This window comes from Canis lupus, chromosome 7 (assembly GCF_003254725.2).
Source record: "Canis lupus dingo isolate Sandy chromosome 7, ASM325472v2, whole genome shotgun sequence".
NCBI lineage: Eukaryota > Metazoa > Chordata > Mammalia > Carnivora > Canidae > Canis > Canis lupus.
This window is the reverse complement of record NC_064249.1, coordinates 134255-151583: the sequence shown is the minus strand read 5'-3', so window position 1 is coordinate 151583 and position 17329 is coordinate 134255. Positions and strand designations below refer to the sequence as shown.

General features: G+C 47.1%; 1 pseudogene; it reads right to left on the bottom strand.

Annotated features, from left to right (window-relative positions):
- Positions 1-16042: 16042 nt before the first annotated feature.
- On the bottom strand, positions 16043-16594 carry LOC112667112 (60S ribosomal protein L9-like; annotated as a pseudogene).
- Between the last annotated feature and the right edge of the window lie 735 nt (positions 16595-17329).

Genomic DNA, 17329 nt, shown 5'->3' with positions numbered 1-17329 from the left:
GCCGGCAGAATTTATCACCGGGAAAGAGTCACTATAATAAATGTTAAAGGAAGTACTTTAGGTGAAGGAAAATGATACAGGATGGAAACTTGAATCTCCATAAAAGAACAAAGGGCATCAGGGGTGCTGAACATGCGGGTACGAAAAGGATTCCACTCCACCCCCTCATTTAAAAATTTCTTTAAATGATAGTTGCCTATTTAAGGCAAAAATAGTGACCATGTGTCGTAGGGTATATAAGAGTAGAATGTACGAGAACAACAGCACAGAGAATGGGAGGTGGGAAGTAGAATTATACCGTTATAAGGTTTCTACATTATATGTGGAGTAGTTTAAATTATTTGAGGGTAGACTGAGAAGTTAAAGATGCATATTGTTAACACTAGAGGAACTTCTAAAAAATAAAATGTAGACCTACAGCTAATAAGTCAATACCAGAGATAAATGGGAATATTGAAAAATACTCAGTTAATCTAGAAGAAGACAAGAAAGGAGACAAAAAAACGGATAACTGATGGGACAAATTGAAAGCAGTTTGCAAGATGGTAGATTTACTCCCAACTATAACTGCATTACATGTAAGTAGTATGACTGGATAAACAGTGATATCCAACTATAGGCTATTAAGTTCAGGAAATGAACTTAATGTGTAAAGATAGTTAGGTTGAGAGTAAAATGTTGGAAAAATACATCCCATGCAGACAGTAATCACAAGAAATGTCGGAGTGCCTGGGTGGCTCAGCCAGTTGGGGTGAGTTTGAGCCCCATGTTGGGTGTAGAGATTACTTAAACATCTTAACAAAAAAGAAAAGAAGTGTGGAGTGGCTGTATTAGTATCATAAGAAAAAGAAGATTTCAGAACAAGAAATATAACTCGGGATAAAGAGACACCCTACATCAAGGGATCAATTCATCAAGAAGATATTAATTTTTGAATATCTATGCACCGAATAATAGACCTTCAAAATAGATGAAGGAAAAAAATGACAAAACTGAAAGGAAAACCAGATAAATCCAAAATTTTAGTTAGAGATTTCAGTTTTTCAGAAATTTTTGTTTTTTAAGCAGACTCCATGCCCAGCATGGAGCACAATGTGAGGCCAAAACTCACAACCCTGAGATCAAGAGCTGAGCCGAAATCAAGAGCTGGATGGTTAACGGCCTGGGCCACCCAGGTGCCCTAGTTAGAGATCTCAACAATCCTCCGTCAGTAATTCAGAGAACAAGTAGGGAAAATCAATATGGAAACAGAAGACTTTGCTCATTCTATCGATTTTCCAGCTGACGTTTGTAACAATAAGCAGCACGCGGAGCCCCGAGTGAGGCAGACCATGTGCTGAGCCGCTGAAAGTCTCAATAGATTACAAGTACTGATAACAAAGAGCATGTGCTCTGGCCACAATGGCATTACGTTGGAAGCCAATGACAGAAATTTCTAGAAAATCCCCCAATGTTTGGAAATTAAACTTTTAAATAACCCCTGGATCATTACCTATCGAGCCCTTTCTAGATAAACTGTATCCCACTGAATCCTCACAGTAATCCCCACATGATAATCACTGTTATCACCATTTTTCAGATGAGGATGCAGAGCCCGGAGAGGGTAGGCAGCTGGGAAGTCGTAATGCCAGGACCAGGAGCTTGGAGCCGGCTCGGGCCAAAGCCCAGCTCATGATCAGTTATTCCGCAGCCGAGGAGAGCCCCGCTGGGCCTGGGGTGGGGGAGAGTGTGGCTGGGCTCCTGGTCTCCTCCCCAGCGCCCCTGCCCAGGCTCCACCCCCCCCCCCACCCCCCCGTTTGGTGCTGCAGAACCTTCCCTTGGAAGGCTTCAGGTTGGATGTCTCCTGTGCTCTCTGCCCAGATCTCCCTCCGCTCTGGGGCTCCTCTGCCCGCGGCCAGCTCTCTTCACGGCGGGTCCGCTGGCCGTCTGCGGGTGCTCCTGGTCTCCCTCCTCCAGGGCTTCCTCTTCTCTTGCCCCCATCCTGGCTCCTCCATCCTGCTCTCTGCTTCAGGCCTTTCTGGAACCTTGTCCCTGGGCCCTTAGTTCCAAGCAAGACCCAAGACACCATGCCCCTTAGACAGCCTTCTCAGGCCAGACCCATGGGCGCCCGGCACCTGGAATCCACAGTTGTCAACGTTTCCCAGCCTGCCGAGCACTGCTCAGTGGCTTGCTTTTTCTTGGTCTTTTACTTGAAAGACCCTTGAGCCAGACTGCCTGGATTTCAATCCTGGCATTGTCACTTTCGAGCTGTGTGACCTTTAATTCTTTAAAAGGGTAAAAAGTAGGACCTGTTTCGTGGAACTGTTGTATAGATTAAATGGGTTCGTATTTAGTATCTACTCAACAAACTTGGCTCCGTTATCATTATTGAATTGGCCTTCTGTCCTTGTCTCCTCCATCGGACTGGGAACTCCCTGAGAGCAGCAGTAGTGCCGTTGTCGTTGTCGTCGTTTTCCATCACTCTGTCATCCTGGGAGCTCGCTGGGGAGAGAGGTGCATCTTCCCTAACAAGTGAGGGGCTCCCCGAGGGCTCCCATTAGCCGGGGACTGTGTCTGCGTCCTCAGGCTCTGAATTTCCTTCTCTGCCTGTCCCTCTGGACTCAGGATGGGGACATGAGTGTGGCAGCCCAGGCGAGCTCCCGGAGGTTGAGGATGTTGCAGGGAGAGGCCCCATTAAGGGACCCATGTAGACAGATTCCTGCCCAGGGCGAGGCGGCACCCAGAGAGAGCTCGGTGGCTCCAGGAATGAGGTCTCAAGACGGCCTCCGAGGGCTACTTCTTTCCTCAGGAAGGGGCCAGCCCAACCTTGTCCCAAGCCCTCTGTCTCTGTCCACCACGGGGGACATCGCCTGCTGCCCAGCCTTACCCCTTTCTCTCCATCGGGAGGTGCAGACGGCACGGAGTAAACACATGAGGTGACACTGAGTCCGGCTCTGCCACTTGCTAGTTGTGTGACCTTTAACTCATTTAATATCTCCGAAGCTGTTTTTTCACGACACAAGGCTAATTAGAAAACCTGTTTCTCCCGGCGGATCACATGCTCAGTGTTTGCTGAATGAATGAATATTTGTTTCTTTTGGGGGCGAGGGTCAGGGGTTGGTACAAGCAGCCATGCGTCTGGCCAGTTGGATCCCAGCATCCGCGGGCTGAACGGGTCATTGGGATGACATTTGGTTCCCTCCCAGCCTTTAATCCATTCCAGGCACACACTTAAATAAGCTCCCAGAATGGAACCCGTGGTGATACATTCCCATGCTTTGGCCATGAGAAGATCCCTTCTGACGTCCCTTCCCCACCCTTAATGGCGCATCATGGGCTTGTCTCGTCTTTGAGTCTCCGCGCCGGGGTGAGGAACGCGCGGCACCTCACTGGGCCGGCAGCCGGCACGACTGTGTCCTGCTCCTAGTTCCGCTCCGGACTCCCGTGTGGCCCCGAGAGCCGAAGCCGATCTTCGCAGAGTCTCTACCGAGAGCATTGCCCCACGCTTCTCTCACAAGTACGTGGGGTGAAGGCAGGGTCCCCGTTTCACAAAGGGGAAACGTGAAGCTCAGAGAAATTAAGGAGCCTTCATCGAATCACGACACAGCTTGTTTTTATTTATTTTTTCTTTTTAAAATAAAAAAAAAGACTTTATTTATTTATTTATTCCTGAGAGACACACACAGAGAGAGGCAGAGACCCAGGCAGAGGGAGAAGCAGGCTCCATGCAGGGAGCCCGATGCGGGACTCGATCCTAGGACCCTGGGGTCACACCCTGAGTCAGAGGCAGACGCTCAACCGCTGAGCCCGCTGGGGCCCCCACTTTTTTTTTTTTTACAGATTTTATTCATTACACAGCTTTTAAATGATGAGTCCCTGTCTCTGACTCCATAGTTCCTTTCCACTGTGCTATGCTGACTTCTCCAGGGGCCTCAGTTTCCCCCTCAGTAAAACAGGGAGATCCGACTCAGGCTTCCAGAGGGTCCCCTCCAGCCGTGGCATTTTGTCACCTGCTGCTCAAGGCCTCTGAAAGGAGCTCAGGAAGTCCGGGCTGGGTGCCCTGGCTCGGCTCCCCAGCCCCTCCCTGCCCTCCTCTCCTGCTTAGTCTCTCCCTGGGCCCCCCTCACCATCCTTCTCCAGTGAGTTGGTGTGAAACGAGGAACCAAATGTTTCCCTGGAGTTGGGGCAGGTCCATCTGCCGCGTTCCCCGAATAGCGGGCTGTGGGAACTCGGCCTTCCGCCTGGGGCCCCGGGGCCTGCGTGCTGGCCCTGCTTCCCCACCCCGTGGGGACGGCTGCCTAGGGGTGGGGGGGGGGGGGCGGTGGACTTGCCTCCAAGGCCCAGGGCCTTTTCCTCCGGGGGCCGTTTTCATTCCTAACGTGCCAAGCCTCGCAGCTGCGCACATGGAGGGGTCACTAACTCGCCTGCCCCGCACCCTCTCTCCACCTTGGCTCCGCCTCCGTGGCCTCAGGGCCCTGACCTCAGATTTTCAGCCTTGGCTCCTGTCAGCCTATGGTTTGCTCTTCTGCATTTATAGATGGGGAGGTTGAGGCCCTGGGGGGGGTGGGCGGGCCGGGCCCCCACCCCGTCTTCAGGAGCACTGCCTTCCCAACGCTGGCTCTGGCTTCCCCAGGCTCCAGCAGCTGGTCCCCATCTATTTTCGCCATAACCAGGTTTTGAAAGAGCCTGTTCCCTTTGTTGGCCAGTGAGCTCTCAGGCGTCCGGGGCCAGGGGTAGGCAGCCCCGTTCCCTGGGATTCCCCAACCCAGGGGCAGCTGCCTTCTCCGTCTCACGTCACCTGCTAGGCACGGGCTGACCAGGGCAAGCACCCCGGCTCCAGAGCAGGAGCGGCTCGGGGTGATGTGGCGACCATTCCTGGGCCGTCGTCAGCTAGGGCTTTCCTGTCCACCAGGCACGGCGAAAAGTGCTTCATACACACAAACTCTTTGGTCCCTACGATAATTCCATGAAGTAAGTGGTATTTCTGCAGTTTTCAGACTGGGTGGGAGCCATGGTCACGGAATTTGTTACCAGCACAACTGGAAGGTGGAGGCAGGATTAGAGCCGAGGCTGGCCGACCCCGAAGTGGGTGCCAGGGTCCTTCACTGATGTCTACTCCCTCGTCTCAGGGCCTAGCCCTGCTGAGCAAGTCTGCAGTGGGTATATAGCAGGTACTTAGCAAGTGCATGTGCACATGCCCACTACACACTTCCTGGTTACCTGAGCTGAGCAAGGGAGCCCATGTCATCAAAGCCTGTCCCCTCTGTGGCACAGAAGGAGGGTTTGGGCCATTTTTCCTTCTCTGGGCTCACCTGAGCTTCACGGCCTCCACTCTGTGACCGGGGAGAATTCCAGGCCCTTTGGATGCTGGTGGGACCCAGCGGGGCGAGCGAGGATGTCATGGAGACGGGCCTGGGACTGTCAAGGACTCTAGACCCCGGGACCTTTTCAAAAGGGCTGTTAGGAAGCGGCGAGCTGCTCTGAGCTGCCTGGGGCTTTGCTTGTTCGGAGAGGGACAGCCTCGCTCCCAGAGTCCTGAATTTAGGAGCATCCCACCCCACGTGACACGCCCGGCCCGGCGCCCGTAGCCCCGGGAGTGGGCAGCGCGGGACTCCAGCAGCCTGCCGGCCTTGCCCCCAGAGCCACCTGCACGCTCGTGCTCCCTGTGACTTTGCCGCCTGCCGCTGGGGATCACCTGGGTGCACGTGGGCGCACGTGCGTCATGTACACGCATGGGAGCACACGTCCTCCAGGGCCTCCCCCCGGCTCTGCCGGCCACTCTCCCCTCCAGCCCATCGGAGGTCCTGGTCCACATTTCCACCGCTGCTGATCTTGCCTCTTCGGGTGGGTTAGGACCCATGTGACCGTGGAAGGTGTCTAGACCCCGACCTCCCCTCCCTCGCACGCAGCAGGGGCGCCCGGCGGAGAGCTTCAACACTTGCAGTCCTGAGGCCTTCGGTTGGTCACTTATCCTCACCAAGCCTCGGCCTTCTCACCTGGAAAATGGGCAGAATAATGCGCTTAGAACCCACCTGCAGTCGGCTGCATATGAGTTGGTTACTACTTACTACTGTTGCTAGTGGGACTATCAGGATTCCTGAGAGCAGCGCTTCTCTGGGGCATGTCCCGCCTGCTGGGGGCTGGGGCTGGGGTTCCACGGCCTCCCGGGACACACGGACGCACGGACAACAACCAGCGTCCTGGGAGCCCTCGGGAGGTTCCGATCCTTACCTGCCCCGTGCATTTCAGCCATGGCCCTGGCTTCCCCGGGTCGGCTCTGCCCGTTGCGGGTTGTGAATAAGCCCCGGCCATCTGTCCTACGAAACCCCGATTCTGAGGCCGAGAGCAGAAGCTTCCTAGGTCCCCGTCTCCATCCCTACCTGTCTTCAGCTGCTTCTGGCAGGATTTCTATTTTCTCTGCTTTAGAACGTGCAGCTCTTCCCAAGCCCGTGTGCGGACGCCGCATCCCCGCACATGCCGAGGGGGTCTCGGGGAGCGGTTCTTTTGGCAGGAAATGCCCCCCGAAAGCAATGGCACAGAAGCACCGTGTCCCCCGTACGCCGTGGCTGGGCAGGGCCGGGCGACTGGGCGACGGCGCGGGCGCTGGAACCGGCTGGGCCTTGGAGCAGGTGCCCGCCAGCAGCCCCGGGGCTCAGACGCGGTGGCCCTCGGAGCCCCCAGGGCTAAGAGCCCGCAGTCCCATTGGGGGAACTGAGGGGAGGACCTGGGCCCTTCCTGCCTTCTCCCTGCTGCCCCCCCACAGCGCGTGAGTCCTGTGGGCCGGCGCCGCCCCACCTGCCGGGCCGAGCCGGGAGTGATGACAATGAGCTGAAGGCGGCTGCCAGCCGGTCCGGCCGGCTCTGCTACAGACGGGACCGTCGTGCGCCCCCGGACTGGGATGTTGAGGCCCTAAAACCCGAGGGACGGTCTCTGGAGACGGAGTCCCTGGGGGGCCATTGGGTTGGGTGAGTTCCTGAGGGCGGCGCCTCCTCGGAAAGGACACCTGACAGCCTGCCGTCTGCCCGCGGGAGCAGAGTAGGAGGGTGGGTGTCCTCGGGGACTGTGAGGAGGAGGTCCTCTGCAGGGGGTGGCCGTGGGCGTCCGGGCCGGGAATGCAGCTGTGCTGGGGGACCCTCGCCGCCGCCGCCGCCGTTGGGCTGTGGCTGGGGGTAGGGAGCCCCTCAGTGGCCTCTCCTCGATCCTTGGGCTGGGGCGGCCCCCAGAAGTCCCCGAGCCTGTGACACACGAGAGGTTTAAATGTGTCAGATTTTACTGAATAGAAAGTGGTGTTTGCAAGTCATAGGGTGCGACCATGAAGTGCAGCAGGCGCTCAGGGCCTCTGTGGGCTGCGGGCCACAGTGCCCCCGGCTGACCCTCAGCTGCCCCCAGCTGACCCCCGGCCTCAGCCTTCCACCCCTGAGCTCAGGTGACCCTGGTCATGAAGCCTGCGCCTCTGATTTCCTTGCCTTCCTTCAGGCTGCGTCACGCTTCTCTCCCGAAGTGACCCGAGGCTTCGTCCCCGTGTCTCTGAACGTCTGGCCCGTGGCGTCTGAGGCCCATCCCTGGGGGCCGTGGGGTCCTTCGCGTCCTGGTCCGACTGCTGGTGGGGAGGGTCCTCGGGCTGGAGGGTCATCCCTGCCCCGCGGCCCGGGGGTGCACACGCAGGTGCACCTGCTGCCCCGCGGCCCCGGCATCTTCACTTGGTTCCCTGACGTCAAGCCTGTCGCTGAAGGTGACTGCACCGATCTACCCGCCCCGAGGCCTGATCGTGTCAGACTTAACAATTTGGTTTGTTTCTCGGGAGGGACGATGATGGCATCTCTCGGGCACCTGGAGGCCCAGGGGGCAAAGCAGCTGCCTCGGCTCGGGGCATGACCCCGGGCCTGGGACGGAGGCCGCGGCAGGCATCTGGGCTCCAAGGGGGCCTGTGGCTACCCCCACCCCGCCATGCCCTCTGGGTCTCTCTCTCTCTCTCTCTCTCTCTCTCTCTGTCAAATAAATAAATAAAATCTGGGGGATCCCTGGGTGGCTCAGCAGTTTAGCGCCGCCTTCAGCCCAGGGTGTGACCCCGGGGTCCCGGGATCGAGTCCCACGTCGGGTTCCCTGCATGGAGCCTGCTTCTCCCTTTGCCTGTGTCTCTGCCTCTCTCTCTCTCTCTCTCTCTGTCTCTCTCTCTCATTGTGTCAGTCATAAATAAATTTTAAAAAATAGTAATAATAAAATAAAATCTTTAAAAATAAAGTTTGCACATCCTTAATGACTAATAAAGTTGAACATTTTTTCAGGTATCTATTGATCATTCGTATTTCTTCTTTTGTGAAATTCCAGATCAAGTGCCTTGTCCATTTTTCTATTAGGTTGTTTATTATTTTCTTACTGATTGTAGGACTTTTCTCATATATATTATATTTTTTAATGAATAGGCTCCCTGCCCAGCACAGAGCCCAACATGGGCGTGACCTCGTAAGCCCTGAGATCAATACCGGAGCAAGACTCAGACACTTAACCGAATGAGGCACCCCAGTGCCCCTCGTTTCTTGATAGCAGTTGTTTGCCAGAGAGGAAAATGACAGGTATCCTCTCCCGCTCTGGTTTCCTTTTCACTCTTAAGATGTCATTTTGCCTCTTTTCCTTTAGACTTAAGAATTTTTGTTCCTGGGATCCCTGGGGGGCTCAGCGGTTGAGCGTCTGCCTCTGGCCCAGGGCGTGACCCCGGGGTCCCGGGATCGAGTCCCACGTCGGGCTCCCTGCAGGGAGCCTGCTTCTCCTCCTGCCTGTGTCTCTGCCTCTCTCTGGGTCTCCCATGAATAAATAAATAAAGTCTTAAAAAAAAAAAAGAATTTTTGTTCCTGTTTAAGAAATCTATTACAAGGTCATGAAAATACTTTTCCCTGTTTTCCTCCAGAAGTGGCTTTGCTTGACCTTCCACACTTAGGCCTCCATGTCAGAACTGAGTCTGGTACGTGGTGTGAGGCTGTTGCTGTCCCCACAGGGCAGCCCTTGGGGACCCTGATGGCACGGCCACGTGGCCGACACTCATAGACCCCACTTGGTGTCTGTTCCCAGCCACCTCAGACGTCGTAGCCAAGCCAGTGTCCCCAGCCGTCTTTCTCCGTGGGTATTTTCCATGTTTGCTCCATGGCGTTTCTGTAGGTTCTTATTGGACCTCTGAGCCCTCCCAGGGCTGTTTCTGCTTGAGGATAGCTGTGTGTCGTTTTTTTGTGGGGAACAAAGCCTGCTGTCCCCTACTCTGCCGTCTTGCTGATGTCACTCCCAAGTTCCTTTTGCTCTTTATAAATCCTAAACCTGCAGTTGTTTTTAGCACTTTAGAAGTTTGCTCCATTGTTTCCTGGCTTTCACTGTTTCTGTTGAAGCGTTTGCTGATTGTATTACCTCCTTGGCAACAAAGAATCTTTTTACTCTGTCTGCTTTTAAGATTTTCTCTTTGTTTTGTACTATGGTGTATTTATGGGTTTCTTGTTGCAGGGGAAGGGGATGGATATTCTTGAGTCTATGGCTCCACTTCCGTTGTTGTTGTTACTGCTTTGTTTTTTTCTTCATTTCTTTTTTCCCCCTGTGTGTGTATGTGTATCTTATTCAGGTAGAGTTAACGTGCAGTGTTATATTAATTTTATGTGTACAATACAGTGATTCGACAATTCTATGTATTATCCTGTGCTCATCACAGTAAGAGTGCTTTTTTTTTAAAAGATTTTATTTATTATTTATTCAGGATAGACATAGAGAGAGAGAGAGGCAGAGACACAGGCAGAGGGAGAAGCAGGCTCCCTGTGGGGACCCCAATGCAGGACTCGATCCCAGGACCCGAGTCATGCCCTGAGCCTCCCAGGTGTCCCAGTAAGTATGCTCTTAATCCCCTTCACCAGTTTCACCCATACCCCCCCACACCTCCTCTACTATTTTGGAATATTCTAGGATTTGGAATGCTTATGTTTGTTTGTTTGTTTGTTTGTTTGTTTTTAAGATTTTTTAAATTTATTTGAGAGGGGGAGGGCAGAGACATAGAGAGAGAATGAGCAGGGGGAGGAGCAGAGGGAGAGGGAGTAATAGGCTCCCCACTGAGCAGGGACCCCGATGTGGGGCTCCATCCCAGGACTCTGAGATCATGACCTGAGCTGAAGGCAGATGCTCAACCGCTGAGCCACCCATGCGCCCCAGAACACTTATATTTGAAGTATCTTTTCAAATACTGCGTCTATCTTACCTTTCTTCTCTCTTCTCTGGCACACCAGTTACATATATGTTGGGGTTTTAACCATATATTGTGTGTCTTACACATTTTCCACCTTCCTGGGAGAGTGATTTTTGACTTTAATCTGATTTGTTTCTATTGATCCATCTTCCAGTTTACCGATCCTTTCTTTTGCTTAGTCTATTCTGTTGTTAGGCCCAGCAAATAATTGTTTGTTGTTAATTATGTTATCCTATTTTTCAGTCCTAGGCTCTCTTCAAGAGAAGAGAATCTTTCAAGATTCTAGTCCTCTGCTGAAATATACTATCTTTTACTGTATTTTCTTGAATATGTTAACCTAAATCTGGTAAATAACTAATCTGAATCACCTACGGGGCTGGGTTTTCTTCTTGGAGATAAGGGCCTTCCCCCCCCCCCCCCTTGGCTTTCAATCTCTGGTGTTGACAATTTTTGATTGATTGCTAGATATTGTTTCTGATAAAATGTAGAAGCTCTAGATGATGTTAACTTCCTCCAAATAAGGATTCAATTTTCTTCTGGCAGGCAGATAGATTATGATCAAATTAACGTGATTCAATTGAGGCTTGTCTGTTTCCATGTTCCCCTTACTTCTAGGATATAAGTTCTTCCAGCGGCTAAATTGAAAGCCTGGAGCCCCAAACTCTAATTTGTCTCTTCTGAGCCATAGCATTGCCTTGCCAAAATTTCTACTTGGTTCCTCGAGGCACTGCCTTACATATGAACAATTGAGACAAATTACTTGATGGAAGATTATCTTTAAAATGTTGGGATCAGCTGAGCACATTTCCCTTCGCTTTGGACTGCGGCCCTTCACCCAGGATGGCTGCCGCCCATCATGCCTTCAAACAGTTTTACAAAGCTTTTAAAGTTCTCGGTGCGAGGGATAATCTGATACCAGTCATGTTTTTATAGGTAGAAGCAAAAATCCCCCCTAGATTAAAAACTCAACAAGAGCAGGGACCATGTCTATCTTGTTCTCCCCTAATCCCAGTTTCTAGAGCAGTGACTAGAACATCGTAGGTGTTTAATAAATGGGGCAGCCCAGTCTTGCCGTCTACATGGGTCACATTAGAGCTGTGATTTGCCTCAGGAATTGCAAGTGGACCTCAAAATCCTGACAGATACCACCCCTGGACCACTGTGGCATCTCTTGGGATTTTAATTGGAATTGCATTGAAACGATCAATTAATTTCACAGAGAATTGGCATCTTTATAACTTTGGAGAGAACTGACGTCTTTATAATTTTGTGTATTCCAAACTATAAATAAGATGCCTCTGTCCATTTATTTAATTCATCAAGAAAGGCAAAGTAATAGGTTCAGAGCATGCATTCTATGGCTAAACTGCCTGGGTCCAAATCCCAGCTCTCTCGCTCACGATTTGCCATTTTGTGGTAGTTTCTAGTTTCCTCACCTGTAAATGCAATGATTATCATAATGACGTCTCTCTCATGGGGATCGTTTTGAGAAATTAGTAGGTTAACAATTGTAAATCATTAGAAGCACTTGATATGTAGTGTGTTTTGCACAACTGTTACATGAAATAACAATTCCCGTTTAATGTTTTTAAATAAAGTTTTAAATGTTTCTTCATAAAAAACTTGCAATCTTCTCTTAGATATATTCCCAGTGACTTTATATTTTGCTGTTATTTTGAATGACCACAGTTCTAAAAGCTGTGTCCTCTATCTGTTTTTGCTGGTTCTTGGAAATAAAATTAAGTGAAATTGATTTTTGTATATTGATATTTTTGGTCAGTGACCTTGCAAAATGCTTCAGTTTGTTCTAATTACTTATTTGTGGATTCTTTAGGATTTGGATAATCTTATCATCTGTGAAAAATAACAATTTTGATTCTCCCTTAGCAGTTCTTATAACTTTCCCCCTCCTTTCTTTTTCTCCTTTCCCACTTTCTGTGTCTTGCTTAGAACTTCCAGATGATAATGTATATTCTCTTCTTGTTCAGATCTTGTAGGAAATATTTCAAGGATTCGCCATTATGTATAGTGTTTGCTGTGAGTTTTTTTTTTAAGATTTTATTTATTTATTCATGAGAGACACAGAGAGAGGGGGCGGGCAGAGACACAGGCGGAGGGAGAAGCAGGCTCCATGCAAGGAACCCGACGTGGGACTCGATCCCAGGTCTCCAGGATCACACCCTGGGCTGAAGGCAGCGCTAAACCGCTGAGCCCCCCAGGCTGCCCTGCTGGGAGTTTTTAAAGGCTCTCTTTTATCAATTTCCTTCTGCTTCTAGTTTGCTAAGTTTTCATGATGAACAGATATTTAATCAAAAATTTGTAGTAGCAAGTGAGATGACTTATCGCCTTTAATCTGTTAATGTGTTTAATTACATTAAATGTTTTTTTTAAATGATAGAACACCTTTCATCCCCAGAATAAACCCTTGTTCAAGATGTAGTATATTTCTATATGTTGGCATACCTGACTTGATTTGCTAATATTTTGTTTAGATTTTGCCTAGATATTCATGAGAAAAATGGCCTATAAAATTTTGTCCTCATACTTTTTTTGATCTGGTTTTGGTGTTAAGGTTATGTTAAGTAAAATGATATGGGGATTTCCCCCTTTTTTATATTTCTAGAAAAGTTTTTGTAAGATGGAATTATTTCTTGAATTTTTGGTAGAACTACTGATTCAATTTTCTTATTGGTTACAAGACTTCAGATTTTTTTCTTCAGTTAGTTTTGGTAAATTATATTTTCCTAGAAATTTTTCCATTTCATCTAAAGTTCTAAAATTTTACACATAGAAGTTTTCTTAATATCATCTTACTCTCTTTTTAAAATCCTTGTAGCAATGTAATTTTGTCTCCCTTTTCATTCTTCATTTTTTTGTGTCATGTCTTTTCTTTTTTACTCATTCATTCTTGCCAGAGTTTTATCAATTGTATTAGGCTTTTCCAAAAAGCTAACTTTTGGCATTATTGATCCTCTCTGTTTTCTATTTTATTAATTCTGGTTCTTATCTTTATTATTTTCTTCCTTCTACTTTCTTTGAGTTTAATCTATTGTTATTTATTAAATTTCTGAAGTTAAATAGCTAATACATTAATTTTTAATCTTTTTCTTTAAAGATATATTTATTTATTTTAGAGAGGGAAAGGATGAGATAGCAGGGGGTGGAGAGGCAGAGGGAGAGAGAAACTTAAGCAGACTCTGCCCTGAGCACCACCCTGAGATCACCACCTGAGCCAACACCAAGTTGGATGTTTAATTGACTGCGTTACCCAGGTACCCCCAGTTTTCAATCTTTTTATTTTCTAATGAAAGTGTTTGAGATTATTATTTCCTTCTAAAGTACCACTTTAATTATATTTAACAAATTTGACATGTAGTGTTTTTGTTTTAAAACTTTTCTAAATATTTTAAATTTCCATTATAATTCATTATTTAATCCATAAATTATTAAATATTTTTATATTTCTTTCACAGATGGTATTTTCATTAAGAATAATAATTTTAGGATGAAAAATTTAAAAAGCGTATTAAGGATATAACTCTACTGTCCTCTGGCTTTCACTATTGATGAAAAAGCAGTCAGTCTAATTGTCCTTTACTTGCAGATTATGTATCTTTTCTTTCTGATTGCTTTTAATATCTTCTCTTTCTTTTGAATTAAAAAAATTGAGAGATTCTGATAATTTCACTGTGATGTGGCCTAGATGTGGATTACCTTCTATTTCTATTGCTTGTGATTAGCTGGGCTTTCCAATATAGTGGACAGTCATCAGTTATCTATTCTTTAAGAAGATGTCAACCATTAACTCTTCAAATATTGTCTGTTCCTTCTCTCTCTCATGTCTTCCACAATTCCAGTTTAATTTTTCTGTCATACTTTCCATCTCTTTGTTCTCTGAACTGCAATCTGGATAATTTCTTCAGATCTGTCTTCCAGTACAATTATTCTCACTTCAGCTTTGTCTAATTTGCTATTAAACCTGCCATTTCATTTTTAAAACTTTTTTTTTAATTGGGAAAATACAACACAATTCAGAAAAGTGTGAACAAATTAAACACGTATCTTAACAATTAATTATAAAACAAATTCCAAGTAATCACCCTAGAAGTATAACATTACCAATAGTCCCGAAACCCTCATGTGTCCTTTCATGATCTCTAACTCCTTCCTCCACCAGAGATAACTACCACTCTGACCTCGATGTAATTAATGTCTTTGCTTCTCTTTATAGTTCCATTAGCTCTGTCCATTTTTGTCTGTTCTCTTCTAACCTGATAATCTGTATATATTGGGAGTTTTGCTTCTTTCCTTCAACATGCTGTTTGAAAGCTAACCCATGTTTGTACCAATGATTCGTTTACTTTCACTGCTGTGAGATAGTCTTTTGTATGAGTATATTATACATTTTCATTATATTTTGTTGCTTTAGCTTTTTCCCTTTCTGAGGAGGAACCACTTTGAACAATGCTGCTATGAACACTGTAAATATATTTGTACATGTATATGCATACATCAGTGTATATGTATGTTGGAGCACATGGGCATGGGTGTCTCCAGGCTGTGCATTAGGAATAAACTTGTTAAAACAAAACAAAACAAAACAAAAGGAATAAACCTGTTGGGTCACAGACTATGTATATCTTCAATTCTGCTAGATAATTCAAAGCTATTTTCCAAAGATGGTTGTCCTACTAATTTCTAAATTTCAGTTGTTTTGCTTAATTCTTTTTTTTTTTTTTTTTGGTTTTTCTTCAAATCTGCTTGACAATACAACCCATTGCTCTTTACTCATATGTTAAATTTCTTCAAGACTGCACCTTTATTTATTGCATGTACTATTTCTGATCATTCCAAAACAGAAGCTTTGCAGGTTTGATTCTGCTGTCTCAGGTCTTCTCAACTTTGACCCTATTGACATTATGGGATAGATGAATCTTTATTGTAGGAAGCTGTCCTGTGCATTTTAGGATGTTTAATAGCATCCCTGGTGTCTCTACACACTAGATCCAGTAGCACACGTTTCTCCCTTTCCAGTTATGACAAACAAAAATACCCCTGCAGGGCAAAATTGCCCTGGACTGTGAACCACTGTGTTTTTTTTTTTTTTTTCTCTTGTGTAACCTCACTCATGGGGTCTTGTTTCCTTGTGTTTTGTGATTTGTTTTTACTGTCAGCTCATGTTTCTTAGAACTATGCCCGTGGAAATTCTCCGACACCTGGGTTGAAGGTGTTTTCTTCCAGGACTGTTTTTCCTTTGTTACTGCTAGGCTCCTGAGGGCACTGGCAGCTCGGGATTGCAAAAAAGAAAATTATTGGTTTTGACTATTTGGGCCACCTAGGTAGTGTGAATTTGGGCAGCAACTCTGCACAATGGCTAGCAGGTAGTTATTCATTCTTGAGAGATGCTTTTCTCCCTTCTGTTTAGTGCAAGTAGGTAGAGCATGGATTTATTTTGAATTCACCCTAATAATAAATTGTAGCTTTTGGGTTCCAGGTTCACAAGTTTATGCTGGGACTGCAGCCTCCTATTAGACTCCTCACCTTTAGCAAGCCTTCCAATGCCTTGTGAGGTTTGTGAAAGTTAAATCTCATTGTACATGTTGACATCAGTGTGAGGATTCTCTCTGGCTCCTGTTTTCACGACTTTTGGCCTCCAAATTTCATTCTTTTCCAGTCAATTGATGCATTTAAAAAGAGGTGTTTTTGCTTGTCTATTTGGTTGGGTGGTTTGGTTTGGTTTAAGAAAAAGCCCCAAGTCAATATGGCTTTTATTGCACCTTTAAAATACCACAGGTAAGTCTGAAAAGTCACCTGGCATTTTGCTGTTTCTGTAGCCGGACAACTTACATCTTATTCATCAACCTGCTCAGAAACATAGATATCACCCAAAAATGTTCTGATATCCTTGCTTTTAACTGTCGTTGCTTGCTGAATCAAAATAGCTGAGTTTGATACAAGTTCAACGTCATTCCTACAAGAATTAACTCATCTTTCTAGGCTTGAGATACTGAACAAGCAACACCTGGCCTAATCCAAACTCTGTGAATATATTTTTCACCCACAAAATTTCAGATTTCAACCAGGGAACCATTCTCCTGAATAACAATCTTGTTGGGGAAGTGAGCATACCCGGACCTCATCCTGCAATGGAAGTCCAGTGTGACACCCTTGATCACATCCTGTGCGTGACTACAGAGAGTTGAATTTCTTTTCTAGATCCCACCATTCGTCAGCTCGGAGCCTCTTCTTTTTCTTTCCAAGGATACTGAGTTCTACATCGATGTGATTGTAGTCCCCTTGCAGGGTTCCCCTGGGGTCCTTCACAGTAACAGCTTGTCCCTTTAGGGTCACGTCAACATTTCCTGGAATGTCAACAGTCTGATTGCTGAGAATGGTCTTCATTCTCACAGCAGATGAGGCAAAGAGTAAAAAGATTTCAATTATTTTGTCCAGTATTTTTAGTTGTCTTTAGTGAGGGGATCAATCAGTAAGCTCCTCTGCTATCTATACTCAAGAACCTGAAATCCACCACTTTTAGAAATTAATAACAATCGTGAAGCTAGTTGAACAAATGTATGGATTTTTAACAGCAGCACAAAAGCAGTACAAATCGAATTAACATGGTTTACCCAGCAGTGCCCTCCTGGGTACCTACCCTAGATGTGGGTCAGTTTTGAGAATATCAGTGAAGTCCATGAGGACAAGTGTTTAACAAAGGGAGCAGTGGAGTGTCCTTTGGTGAGGCAGGTGTCAACACAGCCCCCGGATGTACATCCCTAGTGGCAGTCCTCAGTGTTAGTCTCAGTTGTTCTATGAAAAGAAGGAAATAGACCCAAACATCGCCTAGAGTTAGGCCACACAATAGGCACCTTACCTAGTGCATTCTAAAATCCTAGGAAAAGTAAGTCTTCTTGGTGAGCATAATTCACTTCCATCATAAAAGTTCCCTGGAGATGAAGCCCCATTGATATGGCTGATGCTCTATGATTAGGATCCATCCTCAAGTTTATGAAAAGCGGTCAAGAACGCTGAGGTCAGACTGCCAGGGTCAGAGTCCAGGCTCCTCCACTTTTAAGTGGATTTTGCTTCTTACCCTGAGTCTCTGTTTCATTATTGTGAAATGAGAATACCACTAGG